Here is a 23,488-nt window from a genome sequence, read left to right as displayed (position 1 = left end):
GCTTTCTGTTTCGTCTGAATAATAAGACACATTATTACCACAGTACCTAGGCTCCTAAAAGGTATATAAAAATCTAGGCAGACAAAGGGTTAAAATATGTATAATTTTACATTAAAGCATTCCATACATATTTCAGTGAATTGCTGTGAATTTCAATAGCTCTACAGGTGAAGAAAAGACAAAGAAAGTAAGGATTTGATAACTGTTGCTGAACCAATATGCCAACAGCAATTGTTACCCATTGCTTTCTCAAACTAATTTGTGAAATGATCAGTTTGGTTCCAAATTTTGGGCCAGATGGTGTAAATAGGTATAGCGACATTGATTTCAATTTAAACAAATGTTGATTTACGCCAATGGGAGCTTTATCTTAATGTATGTTGTTGCAGTCAGTAAACTAACCCAACGTCAATGAGGCTGCAGCAGGTTTATTAACATACAATATTCCCAGTTGCATTTACAACAATGAACAAAGCCTCTTTTTGCAGAGTACTTAAGATGACAAACAAGAAGATTTTGAATCAAGACAGACACTCTTTAGTTCATCCTTTCATTGCAGAGTTTTCAAAAGTGTATGTGATTTTATGTGCCATATGTGCAGCAATACCCAAGCACAATTAAGGGTATTCAGAAGGAGAGAGAGAGAGAGCAGTGCTTCTCAGTTTTGTAAGAGTTTTTATTTTATTCTAAATCATAGCCTTAACTGTGCTGCAAAGTTCAGTAGTTTTTGCATTTAATTTCCTGCATTGTTTAAATTTATCAATAAAGACAAAGGGAGGGGAATGACACCCCAGGCAAAACTAATAAAGACATTATACCTATCTTCTGCTAGGACTTTGAACAGTACTTATGATTACAATGTCACGATATCCAGTTGGCTGGGACAGCTGCATAATTAGTAAATGGCATGACAGAGAAGGAAAAGAGTGGAAATTGGAAAATACTCTAAAGGACAATAATTTGGGGCATATTTTTTAATTTGAGCTTAATATTTCCAAGCAGTTCTTGTCTGTGTCTATTGCTACCTCCAAAAAATCATATTTATTTCTGGCTTATTTCTGCTTTCTTATGGCCTGACTCTGAGAGAGATGAGATCCCATAAGTTCCATTGTAACCAATGGGAATTGTATGTTCTCAATACTTTTAAAAGTCAGGCTCTAACTCCCTGACCAACTTTAAAATTGATACTGTGTTTTTTAGGCTTCCAGAAAGCGGAGGTATGGCATCTCTGTTCTTTGTCACCTTCCTTTGTTTAACTACCCATCTCAAATTCCAGTTTAAAATTAGCCTTTTTGTTTTCAGAACGTTCAGTGTATTCACTCTCCCGATATTACCTGATATTCTACAAGTTCCTTTCCTGCTTATGCTCTGCCTCCAGCTTTTCTCCTAACTCTGATTCTGCACAGTTGGAGGTTGCTCCTTCACTTCTGTTGCTTTCTCTGTCAAGGCCATTTTTACCTTATGATTGACCTTAAAGCTTTTTCAGTGCTTTGTATGAAAGGCAACTATAAAGTACACTTGGTGAGTTATTGTAGAGCGTCTCCAGAAAGTAAGAAAATAAAGAACTGACATCCTGTTCCATTTGCTACATTTGTATATGTGTGTTGTACTGCATGCATAGCCAATGCTGTTTACATGTTGCATTTGCTATGTGTTACGAGTATTGATTACATTGACAATGGATCAGTACTTGTACAGCATGCTCTGAACATACGTAGTGCTATCACAAGGCTGAAAGAGCAGCGAGCATAAGAGCCAAACTCCAAAAGTAACTCAAGTTAAACAAAAGCCAAATGTCATCTATAGTGATTTCTATTCCATTTTATGTAAGTTCTCATTACATTAGTATCTGAGAGCTAACATACCTACCATATTAATATGCACCAAGGATCTGCCACATGTGCAGACCCGCTCTTTAGGTTTTTGCTGTGACATGAAAATGCAAACACAAGGTTTGCACACTTAGGCCTATTGTACGCCACATGGAAAGATTCCATTGACTCTGCTTACTCTTCTCATCCTGGTAGAATTCCGGAATCAATGGGAGAGTGCTCAAAGGTCAATTTATTAAACCTAAGCAAACACAATAAATCAACTACTGGTGGATCAATCACTGCATCCTCAATCCACTGCATAGTGAAGACAAGCTCTTAGATACAAGAAAAACTTGGCACACAATTTCTAAGAGCAATATAGGTCTCTTAGGCTATGTCTTCACTAAATGGAAGGTCGATGCTCCCGCAATCAATCTTCTGGAGTTCAATTTTTGTGGGTCTAGTTAAGACTCACTAAATCGAACTCAGAGGGCACCTCCCATTGGTGGCTGTTACTCCTGCTTCTGCAAGGAGTAAGGGATGATGAGGACATTCAAAACAAGGTATGTAGACTCCAGGTGCGTAGCATACCTGGAGCTGCGTATCTTGATTCGACCTTCCTCTGTAGTGTAGACCTGGCCTTAGATAACACACTTCTAAAAATCAGCACTTCTCAAAGATAAGGGTCATTCACTCCATTGAGTGCTCAGTACATTCATTATTGTCAGGAAGTGTTCGGTCTTTTATGGCATTGTCACTTCAGCGAGTGTATAAATGAAATGAAATAGAATACTGACACACTGTGGAAAAATACACCCACAGATCCAGATATTTTTTTCTACCATACATGCAGAGTGCAAGAATTAGGAAACATGAGTGTTAGATCCCTTAAAACAAGGCTTTAAAATGCTGGCAGAATGTTAAGTGATGAAGTACAGCTGCACACTTATCTAGTACTATTATGCTTTGTCCTTGGAGGATGACAATGTACATAAAGAACTACTCAGTGTGGTCTCTCTCTAGCAAATGATAGTAATTTGAGGGTGAAATTAACAGGAGAATTGAAAGCTTCTTTTTAAAATAAAATAAACAGTCAGACAGCAATGGTGGTTGAGTCAGGTGAGTAAAGGACTGGGAACAAGTAGCTCTTGGTTCTAATCTTAGCCCTGACTCTGCTGAAATCTGTAGGATATACTGGTGAAGTCAGTAGGGATTTTGCCATTGATTTCCATATGAGCAAGATACCAGGCCATAGAATCATAGAATACTTGAAGACAAAGGGACCTTTAGGGGTCATCAAGTCCAGTCCCCTGTTCTCATGGCCAGACGAAGCACCATCTATATCACCCCTTGCAGATGTTTGTCTAACCAGCTCTTAAAAACCTCCTATCTCCATTTCCTCTCATCTTTAAGATGAGGATATAAATGTCAGGGTTGTAGTCAGGATTACTTAGATAATGCACATAAAACATTATACAAATGCTTATTAATTACCTTTCCATATTTATTGTATTATTAACACCATAAGGAATGTTCTTTCTCCAGTACTGTGCATATGTAAATACAATTGAAAACACTTATATGGACACTGACTGTTCACTTTCAAGTTCACATAAACTCTGTGCTAAATGATGCTGTACTCTTATACAAGTGCATTGTTTAAAACAATACAGAAACATTATATTTACCAATAAGCTCTTTTCTCTATTCAAGCTCATCTAAAGAAGAGGCACTTTCACGGGGAGTTGGGTATGTGGGTTTATGGTCCTGGGGTAGGCTTCCAGCGTCTGTAGCCCAGCCGTTAGGACAAGAGACAGACCCGAGGCAGCTGGCAACAGGGTCTGTTCCAAGGCTTCAGAGAGGAGCTACCCATGGAGGGTTGGGGAAGTGGCCCAGGGAGGGGGTCACTATTCAGTGGGGCAAGGGCCAAGCCTCACAGCCCACTCAGGGCTATCCCTGCTCTCTCTAGGGCCCTGGGCTGAAACCCGGAGCAAGTGGGTGTGTCTGGGTTTCCCCCAATTACCCCTCCTGCCTGGTGGGCTGCTGGTAAGAAAAGGAGAGACCTTGTGGACTAATGGAGGGACAAACCTCTAAAAACCCTGGACTAGCTAATGATGAAAAGGGCTTAGCCCAGACTTGCCACAATATAGAGTTAGTCTCTAAGGAGCCACAGGATTTCTTGTTTGTAAAGCTTTTTTCAGTCTTTATTATTTCCTGTACTCTTTTCCTTTTGATTCACACATATATATTGACCTACGATAGGGTAAGTCTGTCCCGATTCCCTTCCAGTGGTACTACTTTCAGCTTTGGAAGACCTTTGTGCAGTGTATTTCAGGTAGCAGCAGCCAGCCTTCCAATGACTGACAATCTCATTCATCTGTGGAGTGATATGTCCGATGACATGGCATGCTGTCCCCAAAGATTTGATTAGTTAGCTAGAACTTAAAGTTGATATACACTGCTGTATATTCTTAGACTCTTCTGCACGCATTTACATCTTCATAGCAGATGTGCTATGAAATCTGTAGTGTATCAAATGTCACTGTTCTTTCACTGACAACCACAGAATTCACAATGAAGTAGACAATAAAGTTAGTAAATATGAGGCAACCTGCACAATGTAATAAAATATGTGGGGCATGTTATCATAGCTCCTATCTGCTGTCTTATGGAGCCCAAGTTAAACATATAGTACGTGTAATTTGTGATGTGTTAAATAGCATAGGACCCAGTGTAGGAGACAGACATTTTCAGGCAAAACCTAGGTTGTTTAGTTTATGTGTTAGAGTTATGATTTATGGGTACAGTGCAGGAGACAAAAAACAGTAGAAGCACATAGAAAGGATTTGAAAGTGACAAAAGCCTTTTATTTTTTTGTTCCTGGAGTCAATATTGAATAATTCAGTAATAAACCCCAGACTCAAAGGAGCTATACTGACATACAGTCAGATTGATGCTCTTTCAATAGCCTGCTCCTCCTGTCCCCACGGATCTTCCCAACTCTTCTCAGGATCCCCCTCGGATTTCTTCCATTTTACTTCTTTCTATTTCCAAAGCCATGTGTAGCAATTGCCGCCTTCATGTATGTTTGTATACATCTTTCCATGGACATGAGCCAAAGCCCAGCCAAGTAAATGAAAGTCTTTCCACTGATTTCAGTGGGGTTTGGATCAGGCTTTTAGAAAAGTGAGAATTTTTCCTGCAACTGTCAGAGGTGTTCAGTACAGAGGGATGTGATGTGTTCCCAGGTGGGCTTTTGGACTGGTAGTACTGAAAAGACAATGTACTGAGGCTTAAAATGGAAACAGCATCACAAATGGAAGAGTGTAGACTGAGCTATGGGGTCTGTATTGTGCGTGACTGTGTGATCACATTCAGTATTTGCATGTAAAATGTTTGTTTATTTAGTCAGTTCATTAGTTAGTTATTTTTGTAGCTGCCTGATACTGCTGTTCTCCTTAATGTTACAAAAGGGATCTGTTTTCAAGAGGGGCAGAACTACATGCCTCATCCTCAGTGGGAGAAATCAATGTTAAGGAGTGAAAGTTTGCAGTCTATGGATGTATTCTTTCAGGGATGACATAGTCCTGTGCACCATTAAATTGTTTTCAGCTAAACCCACAGAAAGCCTGGCATATTATATACATGTAGTAGTTTTAGGCCTCTGTTCTGCTTAGCTTTATATTTTAAAGGCTACCTTTTTTCTGTTGGAGTATTGAAACAATTTTAAAAAGTAAAACAATGAATAGTCCTGTAGTACCTCAGAGAGTAACAAAAATATATGTATAGTATCATGAGCTTTCATGGATAAAATTCATGGAAGCTCATGACACTATACATATATTTCTGTTAGTCTCTAAATTCTGATCTACACTAGAACTTTATTTCAAAATGCCCTCCTCCCCATTGAATTTATAAGCGGACTGAACACACTAGGAAGACCGTTATTTTGAAATTTGAAATCTGTTCTCCAGCTTTTCATCAGGAGTAACTCTAACTTTGAAATAGTTATTTCAAAATAACAGTAGTGTGGATGCTCCGGTGCCACTATTTCAAAATAATTACTCCTAGTAGTAATTCAAAATAATTATTCTTCAGTGCTTTCTGGGCCTCTAAGTCTGAGGTAGTGCATCCACATTAACAAAGCCTTTCTTGCATTAATTTTGAGGCTTTCCCATAGTGTGGTCATGCTAGTTCGAATTTGTTAAATTGGGAGTTAAGTCAAATTTACTAATTTCAAAATAATTTCCTCATGTAGACATGGCCCTAAGATGCCACAGGACTACTGTTTCTTTTTTTTAAAGTTGTTTTTAAAATTACAGACTAACACGGCTATCCGTCTGAGACTGTTGGAATATTAAGTTTTCTATTTCCTATACAATCTTCATAGTCCCTTAATGGATGGCTTTTTTCCTAATTATTTGTTAATAAACACTCAGCAGACAAAAATACAATTTATTTTCCTACCTATTTTTGGGTACGTCTAGACTGCACGCCTTTTTCGACAGAAGCTTTTTTGACAGATACTGTCGACAAAGCCTCTGTCGAAAAAGAGCATCTAGACTACAACCAGTACTGTTGACAAAGCAAGCTACTTTTTTGAGTACTTTAGAGTCTAGACGCTTTCTTTTGAAAAAGCACAGTTTGCATGCAATAGCACCGTAGGCAGAGTTTTCGTTGCTATTAAAATAGGTATTCAAGTAGATACAACCTAGAAAAGATTCCTTATTCAAACATAATGTGAAACAAGACCAAACTGTTTCCCTAAAGTACCTGGAAGTGTCTCTTCAAAATGCAGACAGTTTGAAAATCATATTATTGCAATCTCATGGCTTAAGTTACAACAACACATAGCTAGCTGCAGAATCATAGGACTTTGTATTCCTGAGCAAGGGGAGTCAGTGCTTGCTATTATTCACTTTCATGCTCCCCTCCTACCAATCTTGGAGTCAGTTTAGCCCCAAGCACAATTTTGAGCAATTTCAATTGCATTGACTGAAAATGGCATTCTGCCAGCTGGCAAATCCTGGAGTGCAGCAAAACTATGCTTTGCCCACTCTGACCTACCCCACCCAGGAGATCAATTCTACTTTATCCTGCTGGAGTGGCAGGAAGCAAGGCAGAATGGAGGGCCTGGGATGTGATCCATTATTGTCTAGCATCTATTCATGTATAAAGCACTTTGCAGAATAAACATGAAGGACTCCATCCTGCAATATGCTAAGCACCTTCTGAGATGGTGTATGTGCTCTTTAATGAATTTAAGGGTGCAGAGAAGTTTTCCAGTATTCTTGGCACCTTCCAGGATTGGGCCCTACCTTTTAGGCTTAACAGACAAGTGTTTATGTAATAACACACAAGAAGGAGGGTGGGGGGACATGCATGCTGTGGATATCATTTACATAGTGACTCAGTTTAGGAAATCTAGTATTTTGATGCCCTCTTAATATTATCATTCCTTAGCATTTATTCCTTAACATATTTTCTTGAAGCCTCATGCAAGATTGATTTTCAGAAGATTGATCATTTTGATTGAGCTTAATTCTATGTGGGGAAATTAGGTGCTTGTTCTAATCAATACACTGAGCTAAACATTTTATTTTTCTCTGAATGAATTTTAATGTTTTTCAAGTGTCCCCACAAAGTGCAAGTGACAGTATGAAAAATTGAATGGAGTCCTCAGTGACCATGTAACAGATGCGACATAATGGTATAAACATCCCAATACTGCTCTTCAAATGGGTTTCAGATTTTACCTGGAGGGACCACCTCTGGTGCTGTCAGGATGGTTCTGTTCCTCTTGTCAACATGAGTACCAATTAGTGCCAATTGTGAAGGTAGTTTTTGTGATACAGGCACCTGTCCACTATGAGCTGGTCTGGCAACTCACTTATTTCCCATAGGCCACTGAGGAGCCATCAGATGGCAGTGACTTACCATAGCTGACAACGCAGGTCAGAGTCAAACCATTAAGGTGAAGGACTGAATGTATCATAATCAAGCCTTGAGAAATATCTCTCTCTCAATCTGCCAATGCCCAAATGTGGGAAAGATGTAAATATTATTCATGCAGGAACCATGAAATACAATAGGATTCAGTCTTTTAGTGTAAGCTGGTCTGTGTCACCACACTTTCATGTTTACTTGTTTCTGAGGTAAATAGCTTTTGACAGCAGAAGGGAGGGAACATCAGAACTGTGGGGCACGGAGGTAACTTTAGGACTTCAAGTGAGTGACATACCTTGGAATGAAGGACCGTTGAGAGGTATGCTTAAGACACCTAGGTTTCTTTTTTAAACTAGAATACATTTATATATCATACCTGTCATGAAAAAAATCAGTCTCTGTGTGAAAATAACAAGAAAGGGTTTGAACAATCATGGTTTTTTTCTTCATGGAATCCTCTTATTTAAAATGTCTTGGTTCTATCCAGCGGATTGGTACCTCATGTGGCACGGCATTGTGTGACAGACCCAAAGATATAAATCTGGGACTGCTGATTTTCACTCTCCACTTAATGGGACATAAGAGACTTCACAGTTTAATCTTTGAAGGTGAAACAGTCACTCATCTTAGCATAAAAAATAAAACCCTGGATCACACAGTACTGAAATAAATATTTCAGTCAGTGTTTGAAGTGTTCGTGGTGGAAGTTGAAGTATTTTTTTCAGGCAAAATTAAGTAAACTATTTTAGAATCATACATGGAGGCCTTGCTTTATCAAGTATTTAAGCATGTTCCTAACTTTAAAAGTATCATTAGATCCTGTGAAGTACTTTGTTGAGATGGGGTCATTAATAGTAAATGTACAGCTATCCCTTTTTTCTCTCCTGGGGGAGCAGTTCTCCTGGCCTACTACTTCCATCAGGGCCCTTTTCTCAAGGCCACCACCTCAGCTGCTAAGAAGAGCTAAGTGTGACTTGAGAGTATTCATGCCATTCTTGAACAAACCAGAGGAATTATTAGGAGTAACATAAGAAATCCCTTGCCTCATTCTGGTTCTGGTGCTTGCTCACTTTATAGTACATCCAGCCTCTTGTGAAACGAGAGAGAAATCCTGAGCTAGTATTTCAAACTTGGTGTGCTCTTCATTGCTACAAGATACCCTCCAGCATTCCTTTCTGAGACAGTCTTTTATTTCATCATATTCCCCCTAATTGAGACAAAGAGCCCAGTTGCAGGTAAAACCATCAAAAGTTACGTTATTTCCTGTTAGATATCTCTTAACAGGAAAGAATGCCCAAATCATCTTCTTTTTTCAGTCCAGCCACTGTTTTGTTTCATTTATTGTCCGTTGCTGAGATAGCAGCATACATAAAACATGGCTTGTTCTTATTCTGAGAATCCCACCAAGTAGGTAGCACTGGCCATGTAGGGTATGATGTCTGCTAGACACTGGAAGAAAAAAGAAACTGCACCAACCTTTAACTCTTTCATCAGAATGGATATAACTTTATTTCTAAGATCATCATGCCTCAAGCTTAATAATAATAAAGGAAATGCTACACATTGTAATGACTCAGTGTGAGAAATCAGGATAGTAAATGCCATGAAAGAAAAACAGAACTTTTGATTAATTGGGGAAAAAATATGAATTATAGATACTAGAGATAATGTGGATTAATAGAATTACATTTTGAGTTGGAGTCATATATCAGACATCTACTATATGGCTCTAGTCCCAGTACCATCTAATCGTTCTCTTTATTTCAGTTGGGTTTGGATCAGGCTTCATATTATTATATGAGGGACCTGGCAGTGACAGGTTGCCTAAAGCTTTCCATTCTAAAATATTTTTTCAACCTTTTATTTGAAAAGCTCTCTCATTGCTATTGTTTGTAGCAGACCTTTGATAGTCAGCAGGGGAAAGCCTTGAGGACAGAGTGGTACCTTTTCTGTGTCCCATGAAATTCTATTGATCTTTCACTGACATATGAAGCGATAAAAAATGCCTTTTCCTCTCTCTCTCACTTTCATTCTTCAGGAAAATGATGGCAGCATGCCAAAATAATAACTAAACACAAATATTGTAAAGCCTAACTCCCCATGCTGCCAAAGCTGCAGCAGTATGCGCTGCAGTAGAAACATGGGAACGGCTGTTGCAGCTTCACTAAAAGATGGGGGAAGGAAGTCAGGAATGGTCATGACCCCAGTGGCCAAAATGCCCCTCTAGATTCAAAACATGTGTCGTGAACCTCCCTACTCCTGGTTGCTTGGGAGAGAGAGACGAGCTGGACTCCTCCCACTCCATAAACACTTTCAAATTCTGAACGTGGTTTCACTGGCCCATCCTCCTGTTCTTAAGAGCTCATCTAGGGGATACGTCTCTCCCAGTTCTGAGGGAAGAGGAGAGAGACAGGTCAGATTCCCCCTAATAGCCTCTGGAACCATTCATCTACACAGCGGTGCTAGCTCAAAATAAACTATGCAATTTGAGCAGAATAGAGCACTATTCCGACAAGTCTCTTAATCCTTGTGGAACAAGGTTTATCAGGATGTCATAATAGCAAGCCTGTTATTGCAATTTCATTTTGAAATAACGGGCACACTGTTAAGACTTGAAAACCATTATTTCAGGATACTAGATGTACCCGAAATAGTGCCGCTGACTAGATGTACCCATAGCGTTGAAGTTCCAGAATCAAACCCTGATGATAATGCATGATGTGAGTGCTGTTATTGTTGTGAATGATATAATTAAATCTACCTTTTTTCTTTAGCAAAAAACAAGGAAACTGCATATAATTTTTGACATTAGAAGAATGTTATTTAGTTTATTTGTGTAGCTGAGTATTCAAGAGCTAGAAAACATCAGTTCTGCAGTTGCCAAAGCAACCTTAATTTGCCCGCCTTGTGTTTATGCATTCTGATAGTCTTTAATTATATGACCACATGCCATTTTTTATTTTTTCCACAAGACCTTGCCTCATTCAGTTTACAGGGTGAACTCATAAGGGGACTAACTTGAGACTCCAAAGACAATCCTAACTCTGGTATTTTATAACTTTTGAGAGTTTGACTTTGCAAGCTAACAAGCATTCTTTTAACACAGTATTTTAATATTATTCATATATTTGTTTGCATTTCATGCTGTCTTTTTTTTAAAAGCATCTGTCTATTAGGCAAACATATTCTCTTATTACTATGCAGTATAAGGCACTGAATGTAGATCATTGGCATGTTTTGCAATTCCCACTGCTGCTGTATTGTTCAGACAAAGAAAAAAAGAAAAAGAAAAGAAAAGGCCAGAGGCAAAGTGCCTGTGTTTCTTCCTTCATCCAAATCCTCTGAAGCAAGACTTAACAAATGTGGTCTGTTGTTTTGGCTTTAACTTATTTTTGTTATTAACGGATGTTGATGATGTTATTGGAGGTGCTAAAACTTCCTGGAATAGTAAAGGTACGGAACACTGGGGCTGATCTAAAAAAATATACAGGCAGTCCCCGGGTTATGTACAAGATAGGGACTGTAGGTTTGTTCTTAAGTTGAATCTGTATGTAAGTCGGAACTGGCGTCCAGATTCAGCCACTGCTGAAGCCAGCAGCGGAGCAGCCCAGGCGCGCCTGGGCTGCCTCGTTGCCCGAGCCCCCCCGCGGCTTTGCAAAGCTGTGGGGAAGCCGGCAGTGGAGCAGCCCAGGTGCGCCTGGGGTGTCCCGCTGCCCGAGCCCCCCTGCCGCTTTGCAAAGCCTCGGGGAAGCCAGCAGCGGAGCAGCCCACGTGCGCCTGGGCTGCCTCGCTGCCCGAGCCCCCCCGCCGCTTTGCAAAGCCTCGGGGAAGCCAGCAGCGGAGCAGCCCAGGCGCGCCTGGGCTGTCTCGCTGCCCGAGCCCCCCCCCCCCGCGGTTTGCTCTGCGTCTTCCTGGTCTGCAGACCAGGGAGACGCAGAGAAAGCCCCAGAGTACACGGGCGGCAGGACCGCGAGGTCCCGCAGTCCGTGTACTCTGGGGCAGCCCCGTTCGTAACTGCGGATTCGACGTAAGTCGGATCCGCGTAAGTCGGGGACTGCCTGTACATGAACTTAATGGATTTTGCTGCATTTTCATATGAGTAAACAGATACATTATAAACCATTTAAAACATATAGAAAGATTTTGTTGGGCAAGAAAGGATGCATAGCTGGGTAGGGTTGGCTTTGACCTATAGATGGGCTTTTTCAGTAGACGTTGCTGATGCAATATGTTGATTTCATAACCATCATATGTGCTCCCAGACACACCAGTGTGGTGAAGTAAAATAAATTGTAAATCTTCTCAAATTAAAAAAAATCCATAAATGTTAATTTTATTAATATTATTATTATTTCTAGTGCCTAAAGGCACCAATAAAGATTAGTTTTCCATTTTGTTTCCATTGTTCAAACACATAATACGGGACAATCCCTGCCCCCAAAAGCCTCCAAATTGGACCAGACAGAGAACAGCTGGAAAAGAAATGAGAGAGAGTGCCCATGTCACACTGAAGCTCTACACAAGAACAGAGCCCATGGCTTCTGATTCTCAGTGCAATGGCCCATCCACGAGATCATGCTTTGGATCACTATTTTTGGATCACTATTTTTAGACATAATACAATTTAACTTTTAAAGGAATAAATATGATTGAATTTTCTGGTGTGATTGAGAGATAAGAGTAATAAGTGTGCAATGACATATATTAATAATGTAAAAACTCCTATAATATAAAATGCACATTTATAAACTGATTGTACCTAAGGCTTCATGTCTATGGAATTATCACACCCTGAAAATGATTAAAAGAAAATAGTTTATTCTTTGCAGAGCTAAATTTCTAGCATTCTTCTCAGGTGCAGTAGCATCCTCTTTGACCAATTGGCCTACTACAGATATAAATCCCCTCCAGATGGCTGCCCACAAGTTACATCTGGGTGGGATATAATATTTTCACATACCAGAATACTTTGAAATGTTGAAATTTTTCAAATCTCAAATAGGGAAGAATAATCTAAAGTTTGAAAATGTGCAAGGATTGCCAAACCACTTTTTTTTTGAAGGTTCAGGTCAATTGAAGTGAAATGTTGTGTTTGAATAATTTCACAATGATTTGTTTCAAACGTGACCTTTTTCATTTTAAGCTCTTTTTTTGTTTAAATTTAGTATCTAATATTTTGACATGAAAAGTCACTTTGACTAAAAAAGTCCGCAAATCTTTTTGTTCCGAAAATATCAAAACTAGACAAATACAAAACTTATTCTCTAAAATTTAATGAGTCTAGGAGATCCATCAAAACTGAAGCTGCTCAACACCAACAACAAAGTTATGTTTAAAGGTCCTAACCACCTCTACTCCTTTAGGCTCAAAGGGGGTACGTCTGCACTGCAACACTATTTTGAAATAACTAGCACTATTCTGAAATAACTAGCACTATTCTACATAGCAGGCAATTATTTCAAAATAGTGTTAAAATACTGTTGAGCTGGAGGATTTCTTAGTCCAACTCCTGTAACCCTCATTGTATGAGAAATAAGGAAAGTCAGAGGAAGAATGCTCTATTTTGAAATAAGTGCTGTGTACACACTGCCTATTTTGAAATAAGCTACACAATTGATGTAGCTCAAATTGTGTTGCTTATTTCAAGTTAAGGCGTGCAGTGTACCCAGGGAGTCCAAAAGACCGATATTTCCAGAAGCCTACAAAAAATAGGATAAGTAGAATATTTGTAAACAAATGCTTTGAGCATAAAGGAATTTTTAAAATTAGCAAATTGTGACAAGTCTGATTTTCATCCTTGTGAGGACACCCATCTGAAATAAATACAACATGTACTAAAGGAGCATCCCACATACCATATAAACATTACAATTATGATCATAAGATGCTGTAGCCAACCTCTCCACAGAGTGTTGTTGTGCTAAAGCCATCTCCTAAATGTCTTGCAGCATGTTGGGCTTCCATGAGGTGAGCATTGCAACCTCTCCAAGCATGAGACCCTCCAGGTGCTAGCCCTCACTGGATTCACATAAACATTCATAAACTTTGTACACAGAGGACTGTAAGCAATTTTAGATTAAAATACCCTATGCTTTTATAGTATCATCAAAACAAAATAAAAAGCCTCTCACAAATCCCAACCTACCCTGAGGAGCAGTACAGAGAAATGAAAGTAGCAAGGTCACAATCTCCATGCCCCTTTCTCCTGATGACAGCCCTGTGTTATCCTGCCTTCCACAGGTTCCCTACTAACAATAGGCTTTCTCTTTGGCCAGCTATCCAGTCCTGCCTTTCAGGCTGTCTGCTTTGCAGCCTTTCCTCCACAGAAAGGAATCAGACTGCTTCCTCCAGTCTGCTGATTCTACTCATGTGTGGCCTCTGGGTCCTTCCTTGCTGACCTCCGATTTTATTTTATTTATTTATTTATTTGTTTGTTTGTTTGTTTGTTTGGTAGCACCATGGTCAGGAATTTTTCATCCAAATGATTTTTGAGGGAAAACATGGTTTTGGAAAACAAATTAACTTCTCTCCCATTGGAGAAAATCAAGGCAGAATATTTTGTTTCAGATGGGCTTGATTTGAATTGGAATGTTTCCTTTTTTTAGATTGGCCCAAAACATTTAGTTCTGAGTCAGTTCAACATTAACATACAGTCTATTCTGGTAGATGGCACAAAGAGAGTTGTGGTTCCAGGCCACATTGCCTCCTGGGACATGTAGTCCTCCACAGAGCTTGGCACACAGGAGAGAATGTGGCCTCCCTCTGAACAAGCAACATGGCGGGTGTGTAGTGGAAGATGTAGTCTAGTTAGAGATCCTGTCCCATAGAAGGATAGGGGCATCAAGCTTCCAAATTAGAGCTCCCATCATGTACGGAAGCACAATAGGGAAATGCAATTGAGTTTACTCCAAATGAGGAATTGGGAATGCCAATTTTTTTTCCACAGTAAATCCCAAAATGTTTTGAAATTTATGGACTGATTTTTCTAGACTCTTTCATTTTGCCCAAATTTTCAAAACTTTGGCTTTTTGGGATGACAATAAATTTTGAAATATTGTAATTTCATGTGGGATTGCAACTCTTTATTTTACTTATCTGTCCACTGGAAGGTGTGGAGTTGTTGGGGTTTTTTTGGAGGAGAAGGCTGGATCTTGAATTGCAGATTATAACAATCATTTTTAGAAGTGTTTCTGAAACATTTATATTCAGTAACTGAATAGAGAAAAACATTAATAAAGTCCATGTTCATGCCAGTGTAGAATATGATGCATAATCACTGTAAATGTCATGGCTTCCTCCAACAATCAGAAAATATTAGAATTAATCTTCCCACTTTAATAGGAGCTGCCTAGAAATGCACCATTTTAGCTTTAAAGCTTATTTTCTAAGATATTTCCTTTGTCAGAGCAAAGTTCTGATATACTCCAGAATAATATAAATGTTGATTCCTTTGAAATTCCATTTCACTTCTAGAAGCTTTCAAAACTGCAATAAAGCATTAGAATCTATGTTGGTACATGCTAAAATAACTGTAGAAGAATTCTGTAATCTTGGTAACTTTTCCACAGAAATAATCAGGACATAATATTGTGGAAATTCATGTCTCCCCATGAGACACCGCCTAGAGAACTATCTTAGGGTCATCTGTTTCAGAATTCTCAGGGTATGTCTACACTACCCTCCTAATTCGAACTAGGAGGGTAATGTAGGCATACCGCACTTGCAAATGAAGCCCGGGATTTGAATTTCCCGGGCTTCATTTGCATGAAGCCGGCCGGCACCATTTTTAAATGATGGCAGTTCGAACCCCGTGCCACGCGGCTACACGCGGCACGGAGTAGCTAGTTCGGATTAGGCTTCCTAATCCGAACTAGCTGTACTCCTCGTGGAATGAGGAGTACAGCTAGTTCGGATTAGGAAGCCTAATCCAAACTAGTTACTCCGTGCCACGTGTAGCCGTGCGGCACGGGGTTCGAACTGCCGGCATTTAAAAATGGCGCCGGCCGGCTTCATGCAAATGAAGCCCGGGAAATTCAAATCCCGGGCTTCATTTGCAAGTGCGGTATGCCTACATTACCCTCCTAGTTCGAATTAGGAGGGTAGTGTAGACATACCCTCAGGGACACCAATAATCCTATAGCATTTAATCTTTGGTTTATTCTTCCCACAGCAAGTTCTCTAGTAAATCTCTGTCCTTATTAAGCCCTTCTAACATGTTATATCTTAGGGTGTGTCTAGACTACAGGGTTTTGTCAACAAAAATTATTGCATTTACACTGTCCTTTGCGTCTACACTGTCATGTTGACAAAGCAGCTTGCTTTGTTGACAGAACTGGATGTAGTCTAGACGCTCTTTGTTGACAGAAGCTTTGTCGACAATATCTGTTGACAAAACTTCTGTTGACAAAAGCCTGTAGTCTAGACGTACCCTTTGTCCTTTCATTTCTATTTAGGGAAAAATTCTGCTCTACGTGTTTCCCCTCCAAAAAATTCTTGCACTGTATTTTCAATCACAGCTTGTAACCCATCATATTGTCTAGGTATGCGGGGAGGGAGGAGGTACAAATATTTTGAAATGTCCATCTTTAAATCCAGCAAGTTGAACTCCCTCCTAGATCTGTTTAACAAAACTGAGCACTGCTGCAGAGCCAGTTTGACTGACCTTTCCTATTCCCTGACACTTCAAACTCCAAGATGCAGCATGTGACCTTCTTTTGCTCTTTTATGGTAGTTTGGTATTTGGGGAAAGTGTGGAGAAGTGCAAGAGGCAAGAAAATAGTGTAGAACAGTGTATATATTTTGGAAGGATGTACTGGAAGGATTCTTGTTAGGAAGGAGGGGCCACAACAACTGGGAGAAGATCTTGTAATATGAGCGGGCTGGAATTCTTACAGAAGAGCAGTAAGCAAAGGAGCATAAATAGCCAATATCTCATTAGCATTGCAACATGTCCATGGTGGACAGGGACTTCATGAAGGGGATACCCTTTGTCATATGTTTAAACATATTAATGATTTTTGGGATGCCCTGTGTGGCAGTGGCATGTGCTTGCATCTCAAAAAGAATGTCCTTGTTTTGAGACCATTTTACATCACAGACAAAATCTATTATGCAGCAGGAAAGCTGCTAAATCATTAGAAGTCAGCTTTTTACATCCTTCCCATTGCTCTTTCTCACACACATTTCGAATCCCTCACTCACATGAAAATTATTTGAACTTTTCAACACCTTCCATCTGAGGCTCTTGAAACACATTACAAATGTAATTTCATATTAAGATAGGGTGTTCCTGAATAATTCAATGGGCAGAAAAGCACTTAGTAAATAAAGGACGTGAAAATAGACTACACCATATTGTAGATGGAAAAAGGGAATCATTAAATCCCCTGTCCCAAAATTGGATCCCATGGTCATCAATAGCCACAGTGGATGCTATGAGAAGTCAGGTAGATGGACCATGAATACAGATCTGATTCCATCATGGATCTAGGCCCATAGAAGCCAAATATCCTGGCTTTCAATCCCATACTGTAACCCCAAAACCATTCTTCCTCCCACACTGAGTAAATTGAGGATTAATTCTAAGTAACTATTTCAAGTTGAGTTTGAAGCAGAGTTATAGCCATGTCTGTCCCAGGACACTAGAGACACAGATTGGGTGAAGTTGGTGATAAAGAGAAGTTTTTGAGCTTACAATAATCTGTGTACCTCATCCACCGTCCTTGAAGTAGAGACATTTTTGACATTTCAGTAATATACAGTGCAATTTATGCCAACCTTTTAAAACTCAAAATACTTAAACATGGAATTTAATCTTGTTTCCCTGTGTTTTCATGCTTGTGATTTAATTGTTTAGGATAATAATAGTCTTGACATTTGCATAATTAGAATATCTTTTTTCATTAACTGAAGTATTAAACATGGGGTAAAAAGAACTTAATTTCCACAAGTCAGGTTCTGCCAATTTTCAGTGTGTTGCACACTTTTTGTTTGTTCTGGATTCTTTTAGAAATGTAGCTTTGCTCACTAGAAATGCATTTACACGTGCCCTGATTATGTAAGAAGAGAAAGGAAAGCATTTTTAGTAGGACCATTTATCCTATATATTTCTGAATCTTTCTTCTTTTTATCTGACTCTAAAAAAATCCTATTAAGCATGTTTGGAGTGACATAAAGCATCCAGGCTGTCAAATAAAAGCTGATATATTTTCATTTATCTGAATTAATGATGGGCAATGTAAGTGGTAAAGTGGTATCCTTGTATATAATGCATTACACCTAAATTGTGCACAGCTTTGTCCTTGCTACTGTGTTGGCCTTTTGTTACAAAGAGTAGTAGCAACAGTCAATAACCACTTAATAATGTTTTTCTCTCTCCTTTATTGTAGCTTTAGGTACATTAGGCTCTCAGTAATTATCTTATTCATAATCATCTGTCACAAGTAATATTTTCTGGACCTTGTGAATCATAATTGGAAAATATTTTCTTTGTATACACACTATACCTACTCCCTTTTTAATATCCCTTTACCCAAGGGGTGCCTTACCTATTAACAAGCAAGTGAGCACAATTTCATACAGGAAATAAAATCTCTCAAACACTGGCCCATTTTCCTTAATTTCAGTGGGACAAAAAGTTAACCTTCAAAGAAACTTAGGGTATGTCTAGACTACAGGGTTTTGTCGACGGAAGTTTTGTTTCGACAAAACTTCTGTCGACATAGAGCGTCTAGACCCATTCAGTTCTGTTGACAAAGCAAGCTGCTTTGTCGACAAAACCCTGTAGTCTAGACGCAACCCTACAGGCAATAACACCTTCTGTCGACAGAACTCTGTCGACAGAAGGTGTTATGCCTCGTAAAATGAGGTTTACCAGCGTCGACAAAACTGCTGAGTTCTGTCGATGTTATGTCGACAGAACTCAGTGGTAGTGTAGACGCAGGTATAGTTTTGTCGACAAAAGTCCACTTTTGTCGACAAAACTCAGTAGTCTAGACACACCCATAGTCACTAAATGAAGGAATTTCAGGATACAATTAGGATTCCTGTAAGCCTGTAGAAGGAAACATGAATAGAAGGGTTTTTTTTGTTGTTGTTTTTTTTTAATTTAAGTTACCAGTACTTGATTTCCCCTACAGGCCACTTTATTTGATTAATACAGAATTGCACTGGAATGAATATAGTTTGTCTAATGTATGTATTATTTAAACTTTGGCTCGAAGCACTGGTTTATAGCCTGTTTTGTAATTTGTTATTTTGTATTTTTTGTCAGTTTGACACTTGCAGACATCAAAAAAAAATATGAAGTTTCAGTTCAACTTATAAGGTTGAACAAAAATACTTTAAAGGACAGGGAAGAAATAGGCAAGTATTTAGCATTTTCTGGGTTGCAACACAGAACAGAACAGTGAATTTATTTCATTCCTTCCCAAATAAATTATGTGCTGAAATGAGGACACAAACTGCAGCTGAATTGTAGATGCAAGGCAAAAGAAATAGTTTTAGGCAAAATGGATCCATTAAAGCGACACTGTCAAGACTAGCATGGTAGGCCTGAAATGAGACTTTTAAGTTTTGGTTTGGTTTGTGGGCTTGAACATTTGCATCTTCATATTCCAGTGCTTTGCCTGCTTGTTCTAAGAGATCACAATTCTTGTACATTTCAATATCATTCCTACTCACAATAACAGAACAGAGAGTCAGAATGGATGAATGATCCGATCATAAATATAGCCAACACTCCTACGGGTTTGCTGAAGGAGGATTATCCAACAGAGTAACTCTCATTTACAAGTTCTGCAACCCTAGTTTTAAAGCAATGACTAGATTTTTTCAGAATGAGCAAGAATATTTTTGATGATAGATGAAGTGTGTTTTGTTGTCTTTGTCTTCAAACGTAAATCTTATGTTTTAATAATATTATTGGGCATTAGAATACAACAGGAAGTGGGCTATAATTGCCTAAGAACCACTGCCTCTTTCATTCTTACTAATCACATAGAGGATTAATTTTAAAATAATTAAATTTTCAGTTTGGCCAAAAACTGCTTATAACTGGATTCATGCAAACCCAGGGCAATATTCCCTCTAAATTTTCCATCCATGTACTGAATAAATTTTATGTGCACCAAGGCATGTGCGGGTGTGCACCACCAGTAGAAACATGTGCTGCCACCTGTGGGCACTGTGGACACTCTGCTAATTAGCTGGATAGCATTTAAATTTCTCGTAGGAGGCTGCCCGAGCTTATAGGGAACATTGTCTAGAGATTTCACTATGTTTTATGGGATTAACTGAGGGCAGAACTTGGATGTCTAATTGCTCAAATTTCAAGCTCTCCATGTTTTGCCAGACATTGCAATTAATAGCCTAGTTTCAACATGCCCAGGCTTGTCTAGTTCTGTGTGTCTGTCTGTCTGTCTACCTGCTAGTTAGAACTTTCTCTTTGATTTGCTAAGAAGGTATTGGGAAAAACCTGGTCATTCATCCCAATGCCATTTCAAAATCTCCAACTTGTCAGCTAACAAGAACTCAACAGACCTAACACGAACACAGCCAATAACTATCTTGCTTCATCTTCGGTGGTATAGCTAAAGTTCAGTTATGTGTCCCCACATGAATCTCCATCTCTGCAGAAAAAAAAGAAATATCAGACATTTAAACATTCCGTTGAGAAGAGTTCAACCTGCAATATTTGGATCCTTAAATGAACGTTGAAAAATATTTAGAAGGGTTTTGCCACTGTGGTTTGGTACAGGCCTATCTTGGTTTTTAGAAGTTCAGCCAAGCTGCACAGAACTTTGGTCCTCTCAATCATCTTGTTTAACATGGGTGCACCTAATGACCATTCTGAACAAAAGCATGCTAATGCAGTTATTTCATGGAGAATATTATCTTTTACAGTTTCAGCAGTTCCCTTTAGTCTTTCTCTTGGAGCAACTAAAGGATTTCTGGCAAAAATTCAAAAGTTTGATCAATGGAGTTCTGAGGTCTACAAACTGATGGCTACAGCTCTAGTTTCCTTGTATTTATAGTTAACAGCTCCCTTATATGACCATCAAATAAAGCTTTCAGACACAGAAGAAAGTTTTCCAGATACGAAACTTCCTTTCCTTGAGCATACATATAGTCTATTAAGAGAGGTATAAGAAAACCCTTGGTACCCCATGATGTAGTGGTACAGGTAATCATAGTCACTGTGGTTTTAGACTAGTAACAGTTTATTTACATACAAATTTAGAGCTGATTGGCTTAAAGAAGTAGTTATTTCTCACTGTGAGCATTTTTAAAAGGGGCAACTGAAGCACAAAGGACCAGGAATTTTGGAGAAGGGAGGTTACTTTTTTTTTTTGGTAAATGTGGACCACAATTTTTTAAAATATGAAGGAGTTCAAAATAGTCATACAATGAGGGTATGTTTACACTAGCCCCCTAGTTCGAACTAGGGTGGCTAATGTAGGCATTCAAACTGGCAAATGAAGATCGGGATTTAAATATCCTGGGCTTAATTTGCATGTTCCCGGGCGAGCGCCATTTTTAAATCGCCTTAGTTTGAACTGACTGCCCGCGGCTACATGCAGCAGTCAGAAGTTAATCCAAACTAAGTCCTTAGTTCGAATTAACTGTTACACCTCATTGCGTGTAGCCATGGGCAGTCAGTTGGAACTAAGGGGATTTAAAAATGGTGCCCGCCCGGGAACATGCAAATGAAGCCCAGGATATTTAAATCCCGAGCTTCATTTGCAAGTTCGAATGCCTACATTAGCCATCCTAGTTCAAACTAGGAGGCTAGTGTAGACATACCCTGAGTGTGTATAAGAGAGGTTAATGAAAAATGTGAGTGGAAACAGTGAGGCTACGTCTACACTGGCCCCTCTTCCGGAAGGGGCATGTAAATTTCACTAGTCGTCGTAGGGAAATCCGCGGGGGATTTAAATATCCCCCGCGGCATTTAAATAAAAATGTCCGCCGCTTTTTTCCGGCTTTTAAGAAAGCCGGAAAAGAGCGTCTAGACTGGCCCCGATCCTCCGGAAAAAGTGCCCTTTTCCGGAGGCTCTTATTCCTACTTTGAAGTAGGAATAAGAGCCTCCGGAAAAGGGCACTTTTTCCGGAGGATCGGGGCCAGTCTAGACGCTCTTTTCCGGCTTTTTTAAAAGCCGGAAAAAAGCGGCGGACATTTTTATTTAAATGCCGCGGGGGATATTTAAATCCCCCGCGGATTTCCCTACGACGACTAGTGAAATTTACATGCCCCTTCCGGAAGAGGGGCCAGTGTAGACGTAGCCTGACTGATAAAATTCACGCACATACACACTCTTGGCCACAGTGATCACACACACACACTTTCTCTCTCTCTGCAGGCCATGGTTCTCGTTCTGTCTCTCTCTCACACACACTCACACACATACACACACACACACACACGAGAGAGTGAGAAAGAGAGTCAAGTGAAAGTCCAGCTGCTGCGCAGATTGCTGCCTCCCAGTGACCCCAGGAAGCTTTTTATCTGCCTGCCCTAAGGAAGCAGCCACATCCCAGAGAGCAGCAAGCCCAATCTCACTCCCATCTTAGGAAAAACCCATGTTCCCCTGCCAGGTGCCTACCTTTGCTGGGACAATTTGTGACCAAACTGTTGCTTCTGCTGCTCAGACCCCACTTAGCCATTAGAGGGGTCTCTGGGTCACCATGAAGCGTGTGTTTGAATCCTTCCCACCCCCATGTGTATGGGGCTGGGTATTCTTCATTTCAATTGTATGTATTTTGGTTAGCACTCACAGCAAAGGAACAAGGCAAACATTATTGTACACTAAGAATTTATTGGTAACTTCCTATGCATTCATCTTTGTTTTAAAGAATCCTAATTTTGTACATCTTATGCTTTCAAGTTGATCTCGGGTTTAACTGGAACCAACTGACTATTTTTTACTTTGGTGTGCAGTCAAATGTCTGAATCCCTAATAATGTTTTCCTGATCATTCCATCTTAATTCTAGATAAAGAAACCTGAAAGCCTATTAACAAACACTGATGTTCTCCTCCAAATGTTCTAATTCTTCATTGCAACCTCTTATTGCACTTAGATAAGAGCACCACCAAAAAAGTCATTTTGCCTTAGACTACACTTCAGCCTCTGAAATTTGCATTATTTTCTTTCAACAATACATAGTCCTTTCCCTTTCTGTGTAGAACCCTTCATTATAGGCACACATTAAATGCCACAGCAGCACTCAAGTCAGAGGTCTGTAGAGTTCTCACTTACATGTGTGACAGCATGTGCCACATCTTCTTTCAAAAGAGAAAGAGGTTTTTTTTGTTACAAACAAAGCATTCTGCACAAAACTGTACAGACATAAGAAACAGTGACTCTTCCCCTTGATGATCTCAATAAAGAAAAAGTTACGTACTGTATAGCTTTTCAGGGCTGTCCCCTGCTTCTCTTCCAGTAAAATGAACTTCTCTGTACTCCACTTCAATATACTTGACATGTTTTATTGATGCCCAGATCATGCACATCTTTCTTCCTATAAAAGGCCTAGTTTTATGAACATTTATTCATTACTCTTTAGATCATGTTGAAAAGAATCATGACTATTGTCAACATTCATTCAAAAATATACAATCTTCTCTTGTACAGGGAAGTGATACAGCGATGAGGTGTCTATGAAGGACTGAGAAACACTTGGAATGTCTCTTCACTTAGCCATTTGTCCAAGCAATAAAAATAATTTT

General features: G+C 39.4%; 1 protein-coding gene across 2 annotated transcripts in view; it reads left to right on the top strand.

Moving 5' to 3' along the window:
- Nucleotides 1-23,488, top strand: part of LOC102453014 (cadherin-8) — a 211,050-nt gene that overhangs the window by 17,877 nt on the left and 169,685 nt on the right. The gene's annotated exons all lie outside the window — the stretch shown is intronic.

This window comes from Pelodiscus sinensis, chromosome 12, assembly GCF_049634645.1.
Source record: "Pelodiscus sinensis isolate JC-2024 chromosome 12, ASM4963464v1, whole genome shotgun sequence".
Classification (NCBI taxonomy): Eukaryota; Metazoa; Chordata; order Testudines; family Trionychidae; genus Pelodiscus; species Pelodiscus sinensis.
The sequence above is the reverse complement of the archived record's forward strand: the minus strand, read 5'-3'. Positions and strand labels throughout refer to the sequence as shown.